Raw genomic sequence first — 12,532 nt, forward strand, 5'->3', positions numbered from 1 at the left:
ATTTTGCAAGCCACGGTGACATTTTGGGCAGGGTAGCAAGAGTCAGAAAGCCCTGTTCTCTAATTATAATATTCTCATAAAAAATGTAAAGACAGTACTATTAATAATAATGATATGCATAATGACATGTTGTAACAGCATTTTGCAATTTATAAATCACCTTCAAAACAAACTGGTCATAATGAAGTAGCTGGTTATCAGACTTATTCTCCGCTAAAAACAATAACAAAACTTGGAAAACTAATCCACAACCCAAATAAAAATGGGCAAGATATTTGAATAGGTACATTACAAAATAGGAGATACAATGGCTGATATGTAAAAATTTCTCATTCTTGGTGCACATCAGGGAAATGCAAATTAAAACCTAAATGAGATGGCACTGCACCATCACCAAAATGGCCACAACTGAAATGACCAGTGATATCACCTGTTGGTGAGAAAGTGGAGCAACTGGAACTCTCATGTATTTGCCAAAAGTTTAAATAGTTTTATCCTGTTTGGTAATATCTTTTGAAGCTGCACACATTCCACAATTCCATAGTTAACAATCTTTAGTAGATAATTGCCAATATTAGTACAAATATCCACCAAAACCATGGAAATTATTACAAATATCCACCGTGAAAAAGCTATGGCCATAACAAGCTGTATTCTTAATATCCTTAACCTGGTAATAATCTATATCCATGAATAAGAGAAAGAATAAGCAAATTTTACTATATTCCAGAGAAAACTATTATACACATAGCAACACAGATGAATTTTAAAAGCATTATGTTGAGCAAAAGAAGGTGGATACAAAAAGTACATTCTGTATAATTCCTTTTTCATGAAGTTCAAGAGTATGCAAAGTGAATATATGGTTGATGGAGGTAAGGATTGTAGTTACTAAGGGGAGATACAGGTGGAATTTGCTGAGCAAAGGTATTGGGGGGGGGGTCACATATATTACATGGCACATACTTACATTAAACAAATGATATTCAGGGGTGCCTCGGTGGCTCAGTTGGTTAACCATCTGGCTCTTGATTTCAGCTTCACTCATGATCCCAAGATCATGGGATTGAGCCCCAAGTCAGGCTCTGTGCTGAGCATGGAACCTGCTTAAGATTCTCTCCCTCTCTTTCTGTCTCTCTCCCTCCTCCCTCCCTCCCTCTGCCCCTCTTCCCCACTTGTACTCTCTAAAAAAAAAAATACACATATGTTTAAAAATACATGATATTCAACTTTAACTGGTGTCCTATGTTTTTTTCAATCTGATAAAACATTATGAGGAGAACTTCTGGGGATTATGCAAATATTTTCTGTCATCTGTATGTGTTTGCATGAGTGTAGAGATATGTAAAAATTTATTAATCGTTACATTTTAGATTTGGGCACTTAATTGAATATAAACTTGTTTGAATAATCATGTAAAAAAACTAAAACCAAAAAAAATAAAAATTAAAAATGCATTATATGCATCGTATCAACAATACTTTGATTTATTCATTGTACACATGATAAAACAATCTAAAAAGCTGTGAAATGACTTACTGAAGGTTACCTCACAAATAGAAGAGCCAAGTCTGGAAACTTAATCATCTGATCTTTGTCAGATGGACCCCCATGAGTATGGTTAAACTTGGTGACAAGGTGATCTTAGTTGATTTGTTGAAAAGTATTTCCAATGTCTCTTTCAACAAATATATTTTCTTTTGGTATCTCTTATTCTTGTTCATTTGACTGAGGAAAAATAACTGAATTAGGCAAAATACTTGGTTGGTAACCCATTAGTCAGCATAATTCTGTTCTTCAAGTTCAAAATTTGGAAATCACTTTAGGTATAAGTACATTGGATTGGTTTACAAACATCATGGGTTCTGCTTCTAGTTCTGCCTGTAGCCATCCATAGTCTTAGGGGAAAATCCTTTATTTTATCTCACATGCTGTTTCTTTAGGTATAAACTTCAGTCAGGGGGGAAAAATTCCTTAAGTCTATCTAATTTGTGCATTATATTATCCTTAAAAACATGGGTATAACCAAGTCATTTTATGACTTGGAATGAAGATAGAAGATTGTGCTTCTAATGAGCATAGTTGGATGGTATTTGAATGAGAATGTGTGGCACTGCAACTAATAAGAATGATGATGAAGACCATTTACTGAGAGTTTCTTATGTGCCTTTTGCTTGCCATATGCTCTCTTGATTGATTTTTCTCAACACCCTTTCATAGATACTAATATCTGATTTTATAGAAAGACAATCTAAGTATTAGATACTGTGGGTAACCTAACCAAGATCATACAAATAATGAGGGCTGTAGACAAGATTAGAACCCGAAGTTTACTGTCACCAAAGCTCTATTGTCTCTCTGAATAGGATTTCCAAGGCCATGGTCTTTTGCTTCACCCTGGTTTCAACAAAATTAAAAGAGAGAAATAGCTTATTGTCATCTTTCTTTTCCAAGACAAGAAAACTTGTTGAACAGTCTGTAGAAGAATCTGGGGGTAACCCACCAGGAATCTCAATGGTCATAGTGAAACCCATAGAGAAAGAGACATTGACTGAAGAAAGTGACCTTAAATGTTCAGTAGAAGTCAAATATTGTTTGAGAATCTGTTGGAAAGAAAATGGGGATATTAAACTGGAGAAGAAACAACCATGTAGAAATATGTCACTTCTTACAAATATCAGTAGTGTTGCCATGGGGCAGATGAAGAGCATAAATTCAGTTTGATGTGAAAACAGTGCCTGTACCAAGGAGACCAAAGAAAGGCAATGCATCAGAGCAATGAAGAACACAAGATGAGACAGACCCCAGTTCAACCCCAGCTCTGGCACCTTTCAGACTATCACCACATAGGAACTTCCTCAAAATTTTTGAGCCTGAATCTCTCTATATGCAAAATGGGAGTACAATTATCTACTTTTCAGTGCCATATGGAAATTAAAGGACTAAGCATATGTGAAACATGTAGTATGGTATTGGGTATATAGTAAGAGTTGATTAAAGTTGGCCTTTCTTCTTCCTTCAGTTTTTCCTTGTATCCCCAAGTCTTTCCTCTTCTCTTCCCACTCCTCCTCTCCCTCTCTCCTTTGTTTTCTTATTGTTTCTTTCCCCATTTTTAAAATCTTCTTTATGCTCCCCTCCTTGACCCTCTCCTACTTTTCCTCTTCTCCTGGTAGAAATTACACGTAGTTCCCAATGTGAAATAACTATTGACTCACAAATACAAAGTTGTTAGAACATCTGGTGAATAACAGGGTTCACTTTGGGTGTTGATTGCTTCAAGTTGGTAGAGCACCACATCATTAGTGTCACTAAGATTATTCAAAGCCATGTGTAGAATGGCAGAGATGAATCATAGAGTAAAGTGTGGATTAAAAAAAAGATCAACCGACATAGTTTAAAAAATAAAATTGAGTTTTTACTACATGCAGAATGGAATTTTAGTTACTGGAGTGTAGTAAGAATAGAAGTCATTCCTAACTCTAGAGAAGCTTAAGAATGAATATGATAGACAACAGTGAAGATTAAGCTTCAGGGACCTTGTTTGTGTGAACTCTTTCTCCTTCCCTAAGAATTACTGATAATTATTTAAGATTGCTATATTCTTCCCCTATCTATCCCCCTCCCTCACATTTTCCTGTATAATAGGTGGTTTAAGAATAGCCATAAAAAGTTTTGCTTCCAAATAGGTGAATAGTTTGAGTTTAATGGGAAATTTGTAGACTGCTCACACACATTAAAGCTAGATTTTGATGGATAGTAGTTAGCTACATTGAAATGTGAAAGAGGGAAATGACCAAAAAAATGGTTAAAGATGGTTTATATACAAGGCAGAAAGGCAAGGAAGATGGGAGATAAAGACTGGAAGTTTTAGTTACAGCCTAATCATAAGGGACTTGATACCAGTAAAAGGAAATATGTTGCCAAAGGAATTTTTAAGCTAGGGGATGGCATGAGCATAACACAGTATAGTGTGAAGGGCATGGGTCAGAGAGATCTGGATTTTTACCGTTTCTGACCTCACTAAGTATATAGAATTGTAAAATACTTTTAAAGCTCACCTCTTACTAGGGAGTAAATTAGCAAATGGTTGAAAACATGGGTCCTTGAGTCTGCCTGCCTGAGTCTGAAGCTTGACTTCATCACTTACCTACTATGTGACCAGGAGAAGTTTACTTACTATGTCTGCGTCTCAATTACAGTACTTCATCAGTAAAATGAGCGTAAAGATTAAGAAAAAAACTGTAATTCTTAGAAAGGATTACATGAGGCAAGGAATATGAAATCTCTGAACAAATGGGAGATTTGGTAAAGGCTGGTTTAATTTCTCCCCCTGTTAAAACGGATTCTTCTTTGGAGCAGAGAATTCACTGGAAGGAGGCAAGAGTAGAAATAGGAACACTAGTTAAGTTGAAACCCTAGATGAAGACCAGAGCTGTGGGAATGTATAAAGTGGAGAATAGATTTGAGAGGTAGAATGATGAGGTCTTGCCCCTGGTCAGGTGCCCCCTTGCATAGGCACCTCAGAGAGAAAAGGCCAGTGAAAGGTGATATCAGCTTTCATCCTGAATTAATTAAATTAATAATGTCTTATTGACAGTGTGGTTGGAAAAAAGGTAGAGCCTTATTCGATTCTTTTAAGTAAATGGAAGAAAAACTTTGGAAGGTTAATGGTGTATCTCATATAATCTAAGGAAAAGTTCAACAACCAAGTCAGAGGAATAAAGCAGTTCCAGGGGGAAAATAGTTATTCATAACTTCTTACGTTAGTGCTTTACTCCGAATATGCTCACTTCCTCAGTCTCCACGTCTGTCCTATCTTATTTGAAATTGGTTGAAGAGATAGACAGATAGGCCATTGGCCAGACTATTCTGTGTCTTCTTTAAGCCAGGTATCCAGCCCTAGGAGATTTGGGAAGAATTCTCAGAGAAGAGAGGCATCTTCTAAAGGTGGTGATGTTATTAATTTTGAATAAGGAGATGGTGGCATAGAAGCCGAAGGAGGGAAATGGAAATGAAGCACCTTCCATTTCTAAAGTCCTACAAAACCATAAGAGTCCAGATTCAATGCTTGATCCCTCAGCTGTCACCCCTGGGACTTCTTCTTAACAAAAATTGTATTTATTTGGTCCTGGTTTACTCAAGGCATTCTTCACCTCATGAGGGCATCTCAGCACTCACAGATGTGAAGCTGAAGTAACACGGCAGGGAGATCTTAAATTGCTCTCCTTGGAAGAATCCGAGATCTTGTGCACCTGCAATTCACATTGGTATGGGTCATGTCTTGTACAGGAGAACAATCAACAAGTGTAGTTATTTGCAAACCAACATGTGACACATGTGAACATAAACCCAGACTTATGAAAGAGTCAGTGCAATTACCTGTGTTTATTTCAGAAGTTGAAGTCAGTAGGAGGAAATATTGTTGTTAGGATTCCTGTTAACATGTCCACCTTCTCCTGGTTGGTTGCTAAGCAATCTGCTTAAACAGGTTCCCTTGCCCTCAGGTTATGGATTGATTTGGAAAACATACATATAGGAATTATGGAGACAAGGAACTGTAAAAAGGAGAAGTACCATTCACTTATTCCTGCAGTCCACTTTATAGGCTTTCTGAAGTCTGACATCAGGTTGGCTAAGGCAGGACTTCATCACAAGCACAGCTGGGATGAGCAATGTTGTGTAAATGAACCTTGATCGTGAAACAGTAGGGATGCCTTGCAGAGAAGGTTTTGTGATTTGTACTGAGCTCCTTCTATACTTGGAATCCTAACAAAAGGCACTGAGTGTTATATCAGAAAACAGAAGCTTCAGTTCCAACCCTGCCATTAATGTGCTTTGATGATTATTTGCATGTTTCTGAACCTCAGTATACATGTCTGTTAAATGCCAAGTCTTAAACAACTCTCAGAGAGTTGATCTGAAAAACACGAGACGATTCACGCTGAGGTATTTTTGGAACTGTAAAATGTTGTACAAATGCTAAGCACAATTACTAAGTTTAATGCTAGAAGCTGTAGCTGAAATGCACATATACCTATTTGCCAGGTAAGCTCCACATTTTCCCACTCTTAGGTCCAAACATCCCACACAGTCAGTGTCTCTAAATTCTTACGCATTTTTTTTTACTGTGATCAGATTATATAAATGCTTTGCTAGTGTTCTCATCTAATCTTCACAAAGCACTTAGTAATATGAATAACCTCCATTATAAAGATAAAGAAACTGAGGCTCAGAGAGATTAAATAACTTTTTTAGGATAGGTGATTAATCTGCTGAGAATCAAATCCAGGTCTGTTAAGGCCAAAAGCTATAGTGTTCATCAGAATTCCATACACTTTCTTTGTTCAAATGCCACCTTTTCCACAAATTCCTCTTTGATATTATAAACCAAAATATATTGTTCCTTCCTTTGTACCCTTTTAAAACATTGCTTTGGGAAATTGTATTCATTCAAATAATTTCTTAAGTACCTTCTGCTGACAGACGACTAAGAGCATTAGCTACAAAGATGGTAAGAAATGCACCTCTGTATTAGTCAGTATAGGCTGTGTTTCACTGTGGTAATAAACACTCCTAAACTACTCAGTGGCATATGACAACAAAGAAGGTTTTTCTTGTTTATGTTTCGTATCCAACCCACGTGGGTTGTTGTGGGACTCTGTGCCATGTAATACCTTAGAGACATAGATCTGGCAAGTTTCAAACTGTGATTTTTAGCTTTGCTGAGGCAGAGAAAGAGGGAGACTGGGACACATTGCATGCACTCTCCAATTCATCATTGCTTTAACCCAGAAGTGACATCTTATTTCTGCTAATACTTCATTGACTAGAACTAGTCACCATCTTTGTACCTAAAGCTATAATCCAAAGGCGTGTTTTAGAATATAAAAGGACAGTGAGTTTTGTCTCTTGTTCACTGACATACCCTGGGTACTTAGGACAGTGTCTGCTATGAGGTCAACACCTGATAAATATTTGTAAAATCGAGTTAATTCATGTAGAGAGACACATAACAGCAGTTATTTTTATTATTTAGCTTTGCATGTCATTGCTTTGTCGATAGTGAAAGTTTGGAGTTTATTATTTGCATTTTTTTAGAGTGTCCTTATTTATTTTGAGAGCTAGAGAGTGGGAGCAGGGGAGGTGCAGAGAGCAAGGGAGAGAGAAGAATCCCAAGCTGGCTTGGGACAGTGCAGACACTGGCAGCATGGAGCCTGATGCAGGGCTCGAACTCATAAACCGTGAGATCATGACCTGAACTGAAACCAAGAGTTGGACATTTAACTGACTGAGCCACCCAGATGCCCCTATTTGCATTTTATACAACTTCATCTTCCTTGCCTTTCTTCTCACCACACCTAGCGTAACATTTTACATATTGAAGAAAATAAGTAAATGTTTCCTGAATAATTACATAATACAGGTTTCCCCTGCTATCTTAAAGTAGTGTTCCTATGAAACCTTTGGTAAACTGAAATGTTACAAAGCAAACAAGCAACTGGTATTAATTTACATGGAATAAATTGTTCCCAGACCCCCCAAATAACCTTTTGTTGGCTTTTCTGATGATTTAGGACACATCTTGCTAATGAATGCACAAAATAAATTGGAATCAAGCACAGATGCTCACAGAGACAGCTCAGACCTCTGGTGGCTGATGCTGAGATGCTGAGTGTAATTCCCAGGGAAGTAGCTGGGTGGGGCCACCCTCACTGCTTGAAGTGTGTGCTGCCTCTATAACAGCTGTGGAACAAACACTGGACGCTATTTACGCTTTTCACCTTTTTTTTTTCATAAAAGCAAAAATCCTGTTTGAATTTCTTTCAGTTAACAAAGACAGGCACTAATGTAGGTCTTTCGTAAACGCAAAGTGGTGTGATGTGAGCTTTTAAAAAGTGGGGGAGACCTGTCCATTTATGAGGTTTGTGTGACAGTTGTAATTCTTTCCATGTCATTATCCTATACTTGGAAGTATATGCATTATGTATTCAAAGGCGATGAGCAATAGATACATGTTCATGTTTTGCCTTGAAGTGGTTCAGAATTCAAGCAATTTGGTAGCATTGCTAATCCAATTTTGGAGATGTTTTTCTTTCTTCCTATCTCTGCCTCTCCCTGTTGTTTACCTTTCATTCTCTTTCTTCTTTTTCTTTTCTTTCTTTCAAATAGGACATTGACAGTTTTCTGCTTTCCAGTTAAGTGTCTCAAATATTAGAAGAGTTTCTAGGGGCTCATAGCTATCATGAGAATCATGTATTCACCACTTCTAAAAAGTGAAGAATTAGCAAGAAATCAATTTAACCCTTGTTTTTGGGTGGTCACAGTGTGTAGGATATAATTAATGGATAATGTGGCTTTGTGCCTCATCCCTGTTTATCTGGAATATAAACTGTACCCACCTTCCTTAATGGCCAGTTATTCTTATTCAAGGTATAAGAATGTCAAGAAGGAATATATTACAGTGCTTAAGATCATAGGTGTTAATTATTTTTGGTTTGTCTGTTTTTCAAGCAATACTTGTTTATTTTTAAAATATGTAATAGTATATAAGTTTAAAATGTCAATGGGATCTAGAAGTCAAACAAGTTATATTTTCTCTGGTTAAATAGCCTTGAACAAATTACTTATATGTACTTTGTTTTGTAGTAAATATTTTATTAAATAATACAGAGATAATGCTGAGTATATGAAAAGACTGTTTTGAGGAATAAATGAGGTAGTATATATAACAAGGCTTAGTGTATATAAAAGGGAAGCATACCATAAATCATAGTAGAGAGAAATAGAAAGTGCTCACTGCTGATGTGATCTTGATTGTCAAAGTTTCCTGTTCAGTTATATCCAAAAAGCCATTGTGCCCCAACTTCATTCTATTTCTGCCTTTGCTCCTTTCACAATGAGAGTTCAGTATGTCTCCACTAACAAAATCAGATCCAATGAACATCTACCAGGAATCTATGACAATGTTGTGTTCTGTTACAAGTACCAGAACTTCCCCGCCTCCAAAACAGTAACATAAACATATTAAGGGTTCCCTTTTCTTTCACACATAAGAAGTTCAGAGGTTAATAGTCCGGGGCTCACAAAGTCATCAGGGACCTACATTCTTTCCACCTTCTGACTCTGCCATCTCTAGTGCCTGTTCATAATCTAAAAATGACCACTTTAAAGGAAGGAAGAAGGGAAATTACAAAGGGATAGGGTCTCCTTGAAAATAACTTTGGTAGCATTTTCTAATACTGTTCATTCACATTCCATTAACCACCCTTAGCCACATGGGAAGATAGAAAATGTAGTTGGACTTGATGGGGAGGAGCCAAAATGGCAGAGCAGCATGGAAATTCTCTGCTTCTTTCATCCCTGAAATGCAGCTAGACCAGCACCAAACCATTTTGCACACCTAGAAAATTGATCTGCGGACTAACACAACAGTCTGCATAACTTGAGCCACAGAATTTGACAGATACATGGCCTGGGGAGGTGAACTGGAAGAGAGAGAAGTCCAGAAGGGTGGGGACCTGTTTTTGTTTGCAGAGAGAGGATGGAGACAGGGGGAGAGTACAGGAAAGGCACTCCCCTTGAAAGCAGCTGGAGAGAAAGAGAGAGTGGAAACACCTGCAAGGAACTGAACCAGAAAGGGGGAAGGGAGAAAGGAGAGGAGACAGGAGAAGGTTTCATTACCATTAGGACTCTATAAACAGGTGAGCGTAGAGTCAGAATCTCTGCAGCTCTATACCTGGTGGTGCTCTGGTGGGAGGGATGAATCCCCAGGAGCAGACAGCAAGGTCGTAGGGGTCCTCATGCCACACAGGGAGAGGCTCTTCCCCAGGCAGGAACACGTTTGGTAGAGGCTGTGCAGCCTATTCACAGTAAAAGGGCCCAGCAGACTCTAGATTACAGCCACATTTGCTGGTGTTGGAACAAAGACACTAGGGTTTGGTGAAGCCTGGCCCCATATGTGTGTTGTGATTTACCATAGTCCCTGAACTGCTGCTGCTACATGTTCATGAAAAATTTTTCTGGGGCATGCTGGGACCTGGCCTCTGGGCCTCTGCAGTGGCTCGGTTGTGTGAGCTTTCCTAGAGGCAGGCTGGCACCCAGCCATTACTTGGTGAGATCCTCCCCCAGAGAGTTGGAGTGGGTTCAAGCCACAGGGCCCTCAGAAGTGAGGAATTTTGAAACACCTCCCCATCTGAGATAAAATTTGTGAGGGAGGTGCCACTTGACAGGTTGATGGCTTCGTTGCAGACAGCATAGAAGTGGAGAGTGGATGGAAGCTGGAGACAAAGGAGGGGTGCTTGATTGCTGGTTGGCGAGAGGACAGAGTTCTGATTCTAAAGACTGGGAGGCTGGGTGACACCATTTTCACCTCCCCAGTGCATGTGCATACACACATAGGCATGCCACACTGATCCACCCCAGTAAGCTAAGCAGTGCTGTCTAGTGGAGAACAGAGCCATTACACCAAGCCCCATCCAACAGCACCAACCGAGCTCTAGAGAATGACCACAAATCTCTCCCCCTGCTTACTGTACAAAATATAAAGTGCTTCATGGTTTGACTTCTGGGGGAAACTGGATGTAATTTTGTTCAGATTTCATTCTATTCAATGGTCCATCCATTCTTTTTTTTTTATTATTGTTCTTAGAAACAAAGAGAAAAAATTTATTTTTATTTTCCATTTTTATAAAAAGATTTTTTTCTACTGTAGTTTTAAAAATTATTTTTTGATTTTTTTAAGTCCATTTCACTTTCTTAATTTCACTTAATTTTATTTTATTATATGCTTTTAAAAAAATTTTCAAACGTTTTCCTACTTTGTTTCCCCTTTTTTCCTTTCACTTTCTTGTCTTTCCCTTTCTTCTCTATTCTATCAATCTTCTTTTTACAACCAGACCAAAACACACTTTGGATCTAGCTTCCTTTATTTGATTTTTTTTGTGCTGTTTTTAATTTTTTTTTAATTTTATTTAGTTTTATTTTATTAATTATTTCCCTCCTCCAAAATGATGAAACAAAGGAATTCACCCTGAAAGAAAGAACAGGAAGAAATGACAGGCAGGAACTTAATCAACACAGATATAAACAAGATGTCTGACCCAGAATTTAGAGTCATGATGATAAGAATACTAGCTGGGGTTGAAAAAAAGCATAGAATCCCTTTCTGTGCAAATACAAGAAGTAAAATCTAGTCAGGACAAAATTAAAAACGCAATAACTGAGATGCAATCTCGAATGGATGCCACGGCATTGGATGGATAAAGCAGGGCAATGAATCAGCGATATGGAAGACAAACTTAGGGAGAATAATGAAGCAGAAAAAAAGAGGGAAACTGACACAAAGAAGACAATATAATAATTAGAGAACTCAGTGACTCATTAAAAAGGAGCAATATCCAAATCATAGGGGTCCCAGAAGCTGAAGAGAGAGAAAAAGAGGTAGAAGGGTTATGTGACCAAATCACAGTGAAAAACTTCCCTAACCTGGGGAAAGACACCTCAAAATCCAGGAAGCACAGAGAACTCCCATTAATTCCACAAAAGCCAGCCATCAACAAGGCATATCATAGTCAAATTCACAAAATACACATACAAGGAAAGAATTATGAAAGCAGCAAAGGAAAAAAAGTCCTTAACCTATATATAAGGGAAGACAGATCAGGTTGGCTGCAGACCTATCTACAGAAACTTGGCAGGCCAGAAAGGAGTGGCAGGATATATTCAACATGCTGAATTGGAAAAATTTACAGCCAAGAATTCTGTATCCAGCAAGGCTGTCATTCAAACTAGAAGGAGAGATAAAGAGTTTCCCAAACAAAAACTAAAGGAGTTTGTAACTGCTAAACCAGCCTTGCAAGAAATTTTAAGGGGCACTCTCTGAGAGGAGAAAAGACGAAGAAAAAAAAAAAAAGAACAAAAGCAACAAAGACTAGAAAGGACCAGAGAACACCGCCAGAAGCTCCAACTCTACAGTCAACACAATGGCAATGAGTTCATATCTTTCAGTACTCACTCTATATGTCAATGGACTAAACACTCCAATCAGAAGACACAGTGTAACATAATGGATAAGAAAACAAGATCCATCTATATGCTGTTTACAAAAGACCCATTTTAAACCTAAGGACACCTTCAAATTGAAAGTAAGAGGATGGAGAACCATCTATCATGCTAGTGGTTGTGAAAAGAAAGCTGGAGTAGCCATACTTCTTTTGGACAATCTAGATTTTAAAATAAACTGTACCAAGAGATGAAGAAGGGCATTATATCATAATTAAGGGATCTATCCACCAAGAAGATCTAACCATTGTAAACATTTATGACCCCAGGGTGGATCACCCAAATATATAAATTAATCACAAACATAAAGAAACTCATTGACAAGAATACGGTAATAGTAGGGGACTTCAAAACCCCACTTACAACAATGGACAGATCATCTAAGCAGAAAATCCACAAGGAAACAATGGCTTTTAATGACACACAGGACCGGATAGACTTAACAGATATATTCAGAACATTTCATCCTAAA

At 37.9% G+C, this 12,532-nt stretch overlaps 1 long non-coding RNA gene across 1 annotated transcript in view; it reads right to left on the reverse strand.

Annotated features, from left to right (window-relative positions):
- Window positions 1-5,066: 5,066 nt before the first annotated feature.
- The window catches only part of LOC122205357, a 31,993-nt gene continuing 24,527 nt past the window's right edge, over window positions 5,067-12,532 (reverse strand). The window contains exons 5-6 of the long non-coding RNA XR_006196019.1: window positions 5,380-5,555; window positions 5,067-5,252 (exon numbers count right to left, since the gene is read on the reverse strand). This is a non-coding gene — a long non-coding RNA (uncharacterized LOC122205357). The remainder of the gene's footprint in view (window positions 5,253-5,379; window positions 5,556-12,532) is intronic.

Source organism: Panthera leo, chromosome D4 (assembly GCF_018350215.1).
Source record: "Panthera leo isolate Ple1 chromosome D4, P.leo_Ple1_pat1.1, whole genome shotgun sequence".
Classification (NCBI taxonomy): Eukaryota; Metazoa; Chordata; class Mammalia; order Carnivora; family Felidae; genus Panthera; species Panthera leo.